Consider the following 13,694-nt stretch of genomic DNA (forward strand, 5'->3'; position numbering starts at 1 on the left):
AGAGAGAGAGAGAGAGAGAGAGAGAGAGAGAGAGAGAGAGTTTATACATACTTTTATACGAGTATATGCATATGCAAGTATATATATATATATATATATATATATATATATATATATATATATATATATATATATATATATATATATATATATATATATATATATATATATATATATATATATATATATATATATATATATATATATATATATATATATATATATATATATATATATATATGCGCGAGTTTGCGTGCTTGTTTCTGTGTGTGTGTGTGTGTAATTAACCACGGTCGTCTTCTGGTCACCCAGCCAGTCTTCCCCATTACGGAGCGAGCTCAGAGCTCATAAACCGATCTTCGGATAGGACTGAGACCACAACACACTCCACACACCGGGAAAGCGAGGCCACAACCCCTCAAGTTACCTCCCGTACCTATTTACTGCTAGGTAAACAGGGGCTTCACATTAAGAGGCTTGCCCATTTGTCTCGCCGCTTTCCGTGACTCGAACCCGGACCCTCTCGATTGTGAGTCGAGCGTGCTAACCGCTACACTACGCGGTGTGTGTGTGTGTGTGTGTGTGTGTGTGTGTGTGTGTGTGTGTGTGTAGGAATCTGCCGTGCCCAACAAGGCGAAAGTGATAATTACTACCACCTAACAATCATTAATTCCCTTCACTCGCGCCCCTTCTGCCTCAGTCCAGGGAAGGAAAGGGAAAGAGCACCGCTTTAATTCCCTTATCTCTTCCCTCTTCCTCTTCCTCCGTTTGCACTAACCCTTCTACTTCCGTTTCTTACTTTCCTCTTCTCTTTTTTTTATTTTTACCTCTCCCTTTTACGTCTTCCTAACTCTCAATAAACGGTGCTCTCTCTCTCTCTCTCTCTCTCTCTCTCTCTCTCTCTCTCTCTCTCTCTCTCTCTCTCTGGATTTTTCTTATGTCTTCCCCTCTCCCATTCTTACTCAGTCGTCTTTTTCTTTTTTGTATCCATTCCTCTCTTTTCCCAATTTTGCCCTGTCCCTTTCGATTCTTTCGCTTCCTCTCTTTTGTTTTCTGGTACACTCCGTTTCTTTCTTTCCCTAATCTTGCCCAATCCCATTCGTTCTCTCCCTGAACCACCCAATCCGTTTCGTCCTGTTCCGTTCCGCCTCTCTCTATCTCTCCCTCCTCAATCTTGCCTCGTCTCGTTCACTCCTACCTCTCTCCCTCTTTTTTTCTCTTTTTTCAGGTCCTCTCTCTGTCCTTCTCGCTTATCCTGCTTCTGGTTTATCCTATGAGTATTTCTCCTTTACTTTATCATGTCCTTCTCTATCTTTAATCCAGATCGTATTTTTTTCTCTTTCATGTAACGCTTTCCTCTTTTCTCTATATCAATCTTTCTGTGTTTCTCATTTTCTCTTATCCTTCCCTCTTGCTTCTTGGTTCATTTCTTCCGTGATTTTATTCTAGGTTAGGTTAGGTTAGTTTAGTTCAGGTTACGGTGCTCTTTTCTCATGCTTTTCTTTCGCTTGTAATTCTACGTTCTTTATTCTCCCTCTCTATCCCTCTTCCATGCAACTCTCTTCTTTTTTATTCCCAATCGCTTCATCTTTTTCCCTTGTTTTTCTTCTATCCTTTTCCCCACTTGTCCTTAAAACTTTTTTTTCTTTATTTGCCCCCTCTTTCCTCCTTGTTCTTAACATTTCCCCTTTCCACCAGATTCTTTTTCCTCCTTGGTTTTCCCCCTTTTATCGTTCCCCTATTTCCTACTTATCTTTAATTCTCCTCCTTCTCTTTTATCTTTAACCCTCTCCTCTCTTTCTTCCTTCTTTTATCCTCTACTTCTAACTTTTATCCTTCTCCTTTCTGTCTTTTCCTCATTCCCAACCTTTTCTTTTCTTTTGCCATTCAGTCTCCTTTTTCTTTTTCTTTCTTGCTACTACCCTTTCTTCAGCTCTTTCATTCCCATTCTTTCTCACAACCCACAATATTTTTTTTCCCCTTCTCTCTCTTTCCAGTTTTCTTTTTCTCTCCCTATCTCAAAATCCTTAACCTTTTTTTCATCTATTCCCGTTTTCTCTCCCTTCTAGCTAACTCCTATTTTCCCCCGTTTTTCATCAATTTACAACCCTCACTTTTTCCCCTTTCGTCTCCCTCACACTCACTATTTATCATCGTATTCCTCTATCTCTTTCTTTTTCCTCCTTCCTTTACTCCTTGTTCTGTACTCCCGTCCCCCCTTCAATCAGCACTCTCCGTCCTGTAACACTTCGAGGTGTGGGTGTCCAGCTGGTAAGGGCTCCATAAAGACGTTCAAAGGTGCCATGATGGGAGAGTTACACAGGAGGAGGGTGTGATAAAGAGTCCTTTGAGGGAGGTGACTGTCCTTATTGGCGTGTTTCAAGGGTGGTGTCCTCTACTTTTTTTTCTCTCTTTCCTTTTCTGTCATTTTACGTGAATTTAATCGAGGTTAGTGTTTTGTTGTATTTGTTTTCTATGGTTTATATCCAGTACTCTCCATGTTCTATTTCATTCAAGGGGATGGGATGTTTTGTATATATTTTCCCTTCTCTTTTACTTGATTTTAAGTTTAAATGCTCTCATTTCAAAGACAAATTTTATTTCTTTATTTTCTCTCTCGGTTTATTTAAGTGAGATTAATGTTATGTAATTTCGTGTCTGTACTCTACACTCTGCTCTTCTAATCCTTACTTACTATGGGATTTATGATTTAGTCGACACGGTAGCAATCCCTATACAAGTATTATAGTGTGTCTATTTGTTCCAAGAGGCCAAAAGAATCACGCATCATTCCCTCAGAGCTAAAACGTATAAAAAAGATTATAAAAACTTTAATCCTTGTCTGTCGACCTTACATCCTTTCAATCCTCAGTATCTTCTACTCTTTGCGTCTACTGAATCCCTTATCTGATCTTCGCCTCGCTTTCTTCCTGCTCCCTCCTCCTTCCGCGAGACATTAAGAACCCCATCCTCTGCCTACCAATTTCCCGGGACAAGGACAAGTTGGGATCACTGGAGGTCCCATTAACCGGCGAGGACCGTGTTTTCGGCGCCGGCAACTTTCCACCTAGTAATCCCATTTGGCCATTAGCAATATCTTTCCCTACCGGCTGTCCTATTGCTTCCCATGGCTCGAGGTGTTCCCGCCATACATCGGGCAAGAAAGGAGAAGGGAGCGCGAGGAGTTGGCGCCAGCGAAGTGACACAAGCCATCGGATGTTCAAAGTGCTTCCGCCTCCATTAAGAGTGTCAGTGAATGTTTGTCTGGGCGAATAAATGACCTCAGGTACCTCATTTTTCTGTTTGTCTGTCTCGCTGTCTCTCTCTCTCTCTCTCTCTCTCTCTCTCTCTCTCTCTCTCTCTCTCTCTCTCTCTCTCTCTCTCTCTCTCTCTCTGTGTGTGTGTGTGTGTGTGTGTGTGTGTGTGTGTGTGTGTGTGTGTGTGTGTGTGTGTGTGTGTGTGTGTGTGTGTGTGTGTGTGTGTGTGTGTGTGTTTGTTTGTTTGTGTCTCTGTCTTACTTTATCTGTGTCTATTTATGTGTGTGTGTGTGTGGTGGTTCGTTCTCTCTCTCTCTCTCTCTCTCTCTCTCTCTCTCTCTCTCTCTCTCTCTCTCTCCAACCCAAAAATAATAAATCACGTGAAAATAATAGATGTTTATTACTGTACACGAAAAGAAATGGTCGATGGAAGAGACTAAAAGACAAAAGCAAGTCAGAAAACGAAATTCCAACACCAACACTGTCAAGAAAATAAACACACCATCTACCAAAACAACTGAAGAAAGAGCCGTAAGAAAAAATAATAATAATAAAAATAGAAGAAAAAAAAATAAAGAAAAATAAAAGAGCACACAAAGATCCTTGCCAAGAAAAGCAATCCAGTGAGAGGAAGTATATTTTTTTTCTTCATCCCCTTTTTTTTTTTTTTATCTGTTCCTCCCCTTCCTCCCTCCCTTCAGGTGCAATTCCACGTTTGTGTGTCGCGGTGTGTGCTTTGTGAAGACCCGTGAGGCGTGATCGGCTTCTTCCCGCTCGAGCCAGCCACTGTGTTTCTGACCCAGTGCCTCAAAGAAGATTGGAATGATGTCCATTGGAAAAATTTATGATCTATTTCCTACACTGAGAACTTAAGGTGTCTCGCTGTGTCCTGCCGTGCCTCGCTGTGTCTCGCTGTGCCTGGCTGTGCTTGTCTGTGCCACGCTTGGTGATAGGAATGGCTGTGGAGGATGACGGGTGAGTAAAGGGTAAGAGCTGCGAGTGAGTGGGTGAGTGGTATGGATGAAGTGAAGAAACACATGTGGGTGAGGAGGATCTGAAGGGTTGCCGGGGTTTAAAAGGTGAGTGAGGGATGAGGAAAGAGTGTGATAGTGATAGGCCGTGGTGTCGAAGGATGAGTGATAAGGGATGAGTGGTGAAGGTTTCATGAGTGATCGGGTGAGTTAAAAAAAAAGTAATGGTGGATAAGGACATTGATGGTGAGTGTGTATCTAATGCGGTGGTCGCGTGTGTTCTGATAAGCCAAACACGAGAGGAGTAAAAAATAAAACGCTATCAGGGCCACAAAAATTATAAGGACCTGCAAGTCATCCAAAAATATTTAGGATAGATATAAAGAGAGAGGTACAAAGGATACTATTTATAAAAGATCTGGACCGGTTAAGGGATCAGACAGTGGATCACAGACATCTATAAATCGGTGCGGGGATCCAACATGGCTCCGAAAATTGCGTTTTTAACCGGACTCAAGAGTACGCTGACATTAACTAGATCCAAACCACGGAAACCGGACACGACTGATAACCGGACCGGCGTCACGAAAACTTTAATGGAACCTTGAGAAAATATGCCTTCAAACTTATGCACACTGCGGAAAAAAAAAAAATTGTAAGTTTAATGAAAAAAAAAGAATATGAAAACCAGTCCCGCCACAGAAAAGTTAATCTTAAGCTTAATGAAAAAGAATATGAAGTCCATAGCATTAAAAAAACAAAAAGGACAAATTTAATGAAGAAAATAGAAAAGCCGACAGAACCACCACAAAATAATCTGAAAATAATGATAAAGACAAAAATGAAATTAAGAAAGCCACTGTAAGCATCTTAATTCTGAGTTTTGTGTAATGTAAGCAGTGGCGTCTATTTAGCTTTCTCATCCCTTTAACTTTGTCCTCCAACACGTACAAAAGCTAAATCATATGAAACCCAAACCAAATTTCTGATAAATCATACAATCTAATAACTTCACTACTATCTGGCGCACCTTTTCTTAATAACAGTAGATTTTTCATAGTTTATTTATTCTAATCTCGTCTTTTGTTACAGAAAATCAAAAAAGCTTTTATTTTGTTACTTCTGGTGCTTTAATCATTTCGTATACCAGTGAAAAGGTTAATGAAAAGCAACAATCTAAAAAATATAACAAAAATCACAAAATCTAATAGAAAAATCATCCCAAGTCCCACCAACCTACTTCCCTCCCTCCTCCCAGACACACAACCACACACAGTGAATAGAAGGTCATTCACACCCCACTTTATCCTCCCTTTGTCACACCTCCCCATAATGCGTACCGAGAGATCCAACCTCCCTTTATAGCACCCACATCCTCCCACCACGTCCTCCGTCGCACCGGGAAGGAGGAAAAATGAAAAATGTCATATTATAGAAGTACTTGATTTACTGAAGGGAAGAATGGAGAATTGATAAGGGATGGAATGGTGGAGGATAAAGGGAAATGTGGCAGAATGGAATGAGATGACAGAAGAAGCAGAGCAAATATATGTCAAAAGCAGAGAAGTAGTAAAAGAGGATATGCATGAAATAAAGAGGATATAAGGAGTAAGATAATAGTGTAAATAGGGAATAGATGAGGAATTGAAATACACTGGAATAAAAGGGGGGAGAATAAAGAATAGATGGACCACGAAAGGAGGTAATAAAGGTAATGCAATAAAACAAAATGAGATGAGAGGAAGGAGGAGGAACATATGAAAGGAGAGAAGAGAAAGAGAAAATATTGAAAATGAAGATATGAAAACGTAATGAAAAGTGATAAAGCGAGAAATGAATAACACAAGAGAGTAGAAGGTTGGTAATATAAGAAAGTAAAGGAGATATAATGAGACAGAGGCAAAGATAACAGAGAGAGGAAAGAATAAAGTGGGCAAGAGAGAAAGGACAAAATTGTATGTTAGTATGAAAAGGAAAACGATAAAAAATGAAGGTTAGAAGACTGAATGGAAGAGACGAAAGGAGACTCGACAGAAGGGAAAAAGGAAAGGACGGAAAAAATGGATGACAAGGTGATAGGGAAAGAAGATAAAGGAGAAAGGAATTTGGAGGAAATAACAAGAGGATAGGAAGCGGAGGAATGACGCACGGAGAGAGAGAGAAAGAGAAGAAGGAATGGTCGAAAGAAAGACAAGGAATAAAGAGAGAAAATACATTTTTTTGAAGACGGAAGAAGAAACGTGACACAAAGAGAAAAACACGTGGATAGAAAAATAGAAAAAAATAGCAATTGTAAAAAAAAAGGAAAGAAAAGCAAAATAAGTAAAGAACATAAATAACGAATGCTTGAATCGATAAGAAAGACTGAAAAAAATATAAAAAAAACATTCAAGGAAATTGTGAAAAGAAAAAAACATGAAAAAAAAGAATCAGTAACAAGAAATAAAAAGAAAATTATTAGTAGAAAAAAACAAGGAAAAAAAAACAAACTACATAAAAACCCCAGAAGAAAAATTTACGAAAAAAAAAAAAAAAAGCAAACAAAAACAACAAGCAAAGGAAGATAAAAGGACGGAAGGAAACCAAGAAAGAGACAGAGACAGAAAGAGAGAGCGAGAGAGAAAGACTGAAGAACTGAACCCATAAGAAGTAAGTAAAAGGAAGAGACAGTGAAGGATGGAAGCTTGAAAAGGACACAAGGGAGAGAAGAAACGAGAGAGGTGGAGGAGGATGTGGAGACAAAAAAAAGTGAGAGAAGTAGAAGAGGAGGAAGGAGACGAGGCGCATCAGGGTTCAAGGAGATGAAAAATACGTAATCGTGGATCAATACTTGGGTGGGAAGAGAGGGAGGTAATGAGTGGCTTTATATGGAGGAGGAGGAGGAGGAGGAGGAGGAGGAGGAGGAGGAGGAGGAGGAGGAGGAGGAGGAGGAGGAGGAGGAGAAAAGAGAGAGAGAGAGAGAGAGAGAGAGAGAGAGAGAGAGAGAGAGAGAGAGAGAGAGAGAGAGAGAGAGAGAGAGAGAGAGAGAGAGAGAGAGAGAGAGAGAGAGAGAGAGAGAGAGAGAGAGAGAGAGAGAGAGAGAGAGAGAGAGAGAGAGAGAGAGAGAGTGTGTGTGTGTGTGTGTGTGTGTGTGTGTGTGTGTGTGTGTGTGTGTGTGTGTGTGTGTGTGTGTGTGGTAAAACTAGCAGACGCAAGCCTAATAGACAAACCTCCAGGCCAACATTGAAAGACAAATAAACACACAGACACACACACACACACACACACACACACACACACACACACACACACACACACACACACACACCAAGGAAAAAAACCTACACATATAGACACAGAGAAACAAACTAACCTCCACACAAACAGACAAGTAAACAAACACAGGAAGACAAACGAACATAAAACAACCACAAAAAACTGAAGAAAAAACAAAAAAGTGAAAAAAAAGTAATCAGGTAAACAAACGGAGACAAAGGCAGAGAGAGAGAGAGAGAGAGAGAGAGAGAGAGAGAGAGAGAGAGAGAGAGAGAGAGGGAGATAACAAGAATGAGTGGTGAGACTTGGACGGATGAGGAACGGCTGCCCTGGAAGATAGCAAGGATTTGTGCCCTGATAACACACGGGACTCGCACCTCACACTGTATTACGCCCTGTGTTTAAGACCAGCCAGGTATAACGGGCAGTGACAGTGAGGCAAGGAGACAGTGGGAAGGTAAAGGAAGGCAAGGGAAGGGAAGAGAACGAGGAGGCGGAGGCGGAGGTGATGGTGGTAGTGGAGGTAGTGGGGTGGCGGGTCCGTGAGGGTAAAAGACGAGGGTGCGAACAAGGGAAGGATAAGAAAAAGGTTGAGAGAAAAAGGAGAGGAAACGGAAAGATGGAACGGTATGTCAATAAAACTACAGCATCCATTGCAGGGTAATTGCCCATCGCCGCTGTCTCTTCTCGTCACCCCCATCCTTCCTCTTCCTTATATTGGGTATTTATTGTTTCCCACCAGCGTTGCCGAGGCCTCGATGCAGGAATTGTTGGCACATTGATAATACAAACGGCCACACACACACACACACACACACACACACACACACACACACACACGTAGCCGGCGAAGAGGAATGCCGCCGAAAGAAGAAACACAGACAAAAACAAAATAGCATCGCAACTTTTTTGAATTGAATCTTTTGATGGAAAGTGCTCCATTCAGTTCCTTCCTTATGAATGGCGAGGCTGTTTTATCTTATGAAATTGCTCTAGAAATGCTGGCACGCTCGTCCATCTGCCCGTGTGTGTGTGTGTGTGTGTGTGTGTGTGGATGCGTCTATGGATGGAATAGGACGTGGGTTGATATGTGTGCGTTAGTACGTGTGAAAAGTAAGAGACGAGTAAGATGGAGGGGAAAGTGAGAGAAGGATGATAAAATACATAGCAGAATCGAAGGCGGAAGGAATCAGGATTCCAAATAGGGAGACATGGACTAAGATTCCTGGAGGATGTTTGTAACCCTCTACTGGTAGTATTGGTGGTGGTGGTATTGATAGTGGTGGTGGTGGTGAGTATGGGCGCTTCGGACCCTCATGTCCAAAACACGCTTCTGCAACTCACATTCTATAATATTTTCTCCTCCGTCGTTGGTTCTCGTTTTCAATTTTTTGTGTCAATATCTTACGTACACGCAGCTCGCTCTCCTTTCTTATCCTGGTTGTATTATGGTTTATGTATGTCTCTCTCTCTCTCTCTCGTATATCCCTGACAACATTCTAAATCTCCACTGTTTTTATAATTATGTTACTTATTAAATGTAATTATGCATACACACATTACACTAAATAATAAAATCTCCGCAATGCATATTACTGGAAGCAAATGGATTAGGAAAAAAATGCATTGTAAAGATGAATTTAGATGGTAAAGATAATATATATATTATAAAGGTAATTGCTTTCTTTTTTTATATCAACTAAATTTAATGTTTACTGGAAGACTAATGGTTAACCTTCTTGTCTTGTTGTATTCACTTTGTTTAGTTTAATGGTTTATAAATTAAGCAAAAGTTTGAAAAAAAATTTCACAGTAGTTTCTCCTACATGTACGAATGCAAATTCGTTGACTAAGGTCCATTTCTTACTAATTCTAATTGAACATGTTGGTTAATATTTCAACCTATCATTCAAGATAAAAATTGTGGTGCATTATAGTTTTACTGGCTGCTTACAGAAACCCGGTGAGGGAAGTGTTTTCATGCCGAGCGAGAGTGTACAAAAACATTACACTTCCACAGCGTGCGGGACCTCCCACCCTTACACCCTCGGACCATAAATACGATAAACCCACAACCCGACTTCTTACAGCCATGAGTTACGGAGCTTTCCTGCCCCGTTAACGAAGCAGGACCCAGCTATTACAGTCCTTCACTTCTCAAACACAGAACCCACATTGACTCAAAGCATTCCCAACCAACAACTAACTTTTTCTCCAAGTATTGGGAAGGTGGCGGGAGGAGAAACGAGAAAGGGCGAGAAAATGCGGCTCCTCCTTATCTCCCTCCTGACGGGGACAAGACGCAGCACCGCACGCAGGGTCCGGCAAACACAGGGAGGTGGTCAGGTTCACACTGAAACATCTAAAGAACATAAAAGGTGGACGGTGCAGGTCATTACTTGCCCGGGGGAAAAGAAAGGGAAGCAGGCAGGCAGGCAGGCAGACAGGCAGGCAGGCAGGCAGGCAGGCAGGCAGGCAGGCAGGCAAGTGGGCGGGCGGTCGGGCAGGAACAGAGAAGAGAGGAAGGAAAGCAGGGAGGTGCAGGGTAAGAAGGAGGAAAGATAGAATGGGAAGAATAGAAAGGAAAGGAAAGGGGGCTGACTAGATGAGAGAAAGGAGAAGAGAGGAGAGAAAGGAGAGAGAGAGAGAGAGAGAGAGAGAGAGAGAGAGAGAGAGAGAGAGAGAGAGAGAGAGAGAGAGAGAGAGAGAGAGAGAGAGAGAGAGAGAGAGAGAGAGAGAGAGAGAGAGAGAGAGAGAGAGAGAGAGAGAGAGAGAGAGAGAGAGAGAGAGAGAAAGAGAGAGAGAGAGACTGAAAGTGAAGGAAAGAAGGGAAAGGGAGAGCGGCTGGCTGAGAGGAAGAAGGAAAGGAAAGGTGGACGGGAAGGAGGGAGGAGAGGAGGAAAGGATTACTGACAAAGATCCCAAAGCCCTTGTCTTCTCCTCGCCTTGCTCCCTAGCGGCCTCGCCTCCTTCGTGTAGGTAAACTTTAATAGGTCTGGCATGCGAGGGACAAAAAAACTGTGAGTACTCGGAGCAGAGGCACGCCCCTTCCTAGCAACACGGATTTGAGTGAATTCCCTTAGAAACATTTCCATATTGTTCCAGAAATTCTGTGGCATGATCAACCACACCACAAGAAAGAGATAATCTCTCCGGAGAGACGTGGCCTGAGAGACGTGATGGCAGCCTCTGGTTCCCCCAAGCCGCAGGGCTCCACTGACGGCTAACTTTGTAAGAGGAGAAGAAAATGACGGGAGACAAGACTGACGACGACCATCTCGAGAGTAACTTGTTCTCTCTGGAAACGAAAAGCGGCAAAACTCGACGGACGAAGATACATTGGCGACTTCCATTCAGAGCACACGATTGTGGACTTAGCGGGAACCTCAGCGGACGCCAAGATGGAGCACAGACTCGTTTCTTTGCAGATCGAGACGTTAAGTGAAGCAAAATCCAATTACTACTGCGGGTTGTGGCGGATGCGCTGAGTCCCAATTTAGCTTCGTCCCCTCGCGGAGTCTCGCGGCAAACGGCAAAATGATAAGAGGACGATCAACATTAGGCGAGATGAGACGTGCATGGCGGGTACTGGTTCCGCCCCCGCCGAGTCCTCAGTCGCTGGTCTGATTAGGTTCTCGCTGAATAGACTTGTACCCTTTGTCGAGATTCAGAAAATATCGACCTATTCAACTCAAGTATCAGTAATGCATTTTAAACAGACTTTCCATTAACGTTGCTTTGCCGTTTTCTCTTTCCCTGCAGCTTCACGCACACTCAAGCTACTCGTAACCACTCGGTATTTATAGGTTTATTGGTTTATTTTATGAGTAACTTTCCCCTTCTTCCGTCTCGGCGTCAGATTCACGGATACGCAGGAACGGCTTTGTGCCATCAGCCAAAAAATCTCCCCCACTTCATATCCTTCCCTTTCCTTCCCTTTAAGCCACCGCCACGCTTCTCGGCCGCCACTCCTTCCGTACCTACCTTAATTTTGCAAGGGATGGGATACACCTCGCCCCTCACTGCACCTTCCCACCCGCTTTCATTTCCCAGGTACGCATCCGGCAGCCTCCCACACCCACACACCTCTTGCCGTTACTCAGTGATCATTGTTCCAGTTAACTCAGGCTACATAATAAAGTGAGAATCAGTGTGCAGTGTTCTTCCGCTGTTGAATCAATGCCACTCGCCCCTTAGCCTGCTTCCATTTTCACCCAAGCCTACACCGTCGAATCCATCTATATCCCCTTTCTTCCGGCACTGAAGCCCCCAAAACCGTCATTGCCTAATACAACACCTGTGCCGTGAGTTACCAGGAAACAATATTATCCCTCTGGGTGTAAGAATTGCCTGTCCTTGAAGAATAAGGCAAAAAAATGTTAAGAATATAAGTGGAAATTGTTCTACCTGGCTCAAGGAGGAAATACTGAAATGTTTTCTGCAGCTTCCTCCCGTACCACTTCTCTATAAATATCAGATTAAATGAGGGATTAGTTTAAATATTATACAAATGCCAATTCCTCTTTTCTTTATATGTATGTATGCAAAAAAATGAAAAGATGTTTTAGGATAAATAAACATGCTTGCCTTTCACGAGGTGGCAGCAACGAGCCAACACCGTGAATCATTTTGGAGATCGTTAAGTTGAAACAGTGTAGGAGGAAGAGAGGATTACGAAGGACGACAGCAAGGTGGGTAAACACAAGCACCAAATACTGACATCACCCACTCTTGCCTCGCCGGGGATATCATTGGACTAAAATTCAGAAGGTGAACAATTTACAGGCCTTGCCAAAACGGAAGTGATAAATAGGCTAGGGGAGGGGCAGATGATGACAAATAGCAGTGTGTCGCAGCCTTGTGCCGCCCTGCGAGGGTCTAGAGGGAGGCAGTACCGCGGCAGGAGTCTGCACCGGCGGGGAGAAACTGGGCGTGGTGAAGCGGAAAGTTTTGATCAAAGAAAATATAAGCAATATGAACGTGGAAACTAAAGAAAGAAAGGGAGGGGAAACCCGCAGAAAAAAAAAAAAAAAGAAATATAAACGATCTGAACCTGCAAAAAAGTAAAAAGGGGAAGAGAAAAGGGCGAAAAATGTAGGTGTAAGGCTCAGTTTAATGGGAGCTGTGTTATTGAGGCCAAGGGCAGAGCAAGGCGCCCTTAGGGCAGCGGTGAGGGACGCATTAGCCTCCGGGGCTCCTCAGGTGCTGGCCAATCCTGGTCTAACTTCAGGAATTCGTTGTGGTTAACTGACACTTCGTTATCACCCTTGGCAGTATCGTAGATACCACCACCTCATTACTGGACCCCAGCATCACAATCAGCGTCACGCAACCCACAACAAGCCGCTGCAGAACCCACCCCTCGCCAGCTTTACTACAGAACTGTTGCACCGTAATGGCCAAAGCCGCTACGAAAACCCTAAAATACTTTACATTTTCCAGCACCGTCCCGTGCCGGGGTGAGAATATATCACAGCATTGGATTAACCAAGTTTAACGCAGGAGAAAACTCATTAAAAAAGTTAGTCTTCACAGACACAGGGAGAGAGGTGTCTCGGGAGGTGCGACTCCAGGCAAGAGAGTGCGGATGGAAGAAAAATAGCTGCTACGGCACTAGATTTCATACATTATTGCATAACTTTGGTCCCAAAATGTATCTGAAACAAAGACCAAAAGAAAATACATGCTGAAGTAAGCTTATGATGATTGTAGTCAAACAGCAGGAAACAGTTAAGCCGGTGAAATGGAAGGCCAGGCAGTGTGAGGCGGAAACAGCGGCCTGGTGGCGATGATGGAGCGAGAGGAGTAGGAGGGATGGAGGAAGAGGAGGGGGGAGGAAGACGAGGGTAGCGACGACAAAGAGGAAGAAAAGGAAATGAAATAAAATTGCAGATGGTGGAGTAGTAGGTTAAGGAAAGGGGTGCATGTCCGCATACTAAACACGTGGTTTCCATTGCCTGGTACTTTTCCCTACAGAATATTAAATGGAGGCCGCACTGGCTTACAAAGGACCTCTGAATATCGAGGAGCCTGGAACCCCCGTCACACCCAATGGTCCCGCCGAGCTTAGCGACACACGAGCGAGGGAGACCCGGCCTTGCTCTGTCCCGCAGACGAGAGGAAATGGAAAGTCTTATAAGAGAAGAGTATCAGGACACCTAAGGAACTAAATTGAATAATCCGATTGGAATCCATTTCTACTCTCTGAGGA

The sequence above is a fragment of the Portunus trituberculatus genome, chromosome 49 (genome assembly GCF_017591435.1).
Source record: "Portunus trituberculatus isolate SZX2019 chromosome 49, ASM1759143v1, whole genome shotgun sequence".
NCBI lineage: Eukaryota > Metazoa > Arthropoda > Malacostraca > Decapoda > Portunidae > Portunus > Portunus trituberculatus.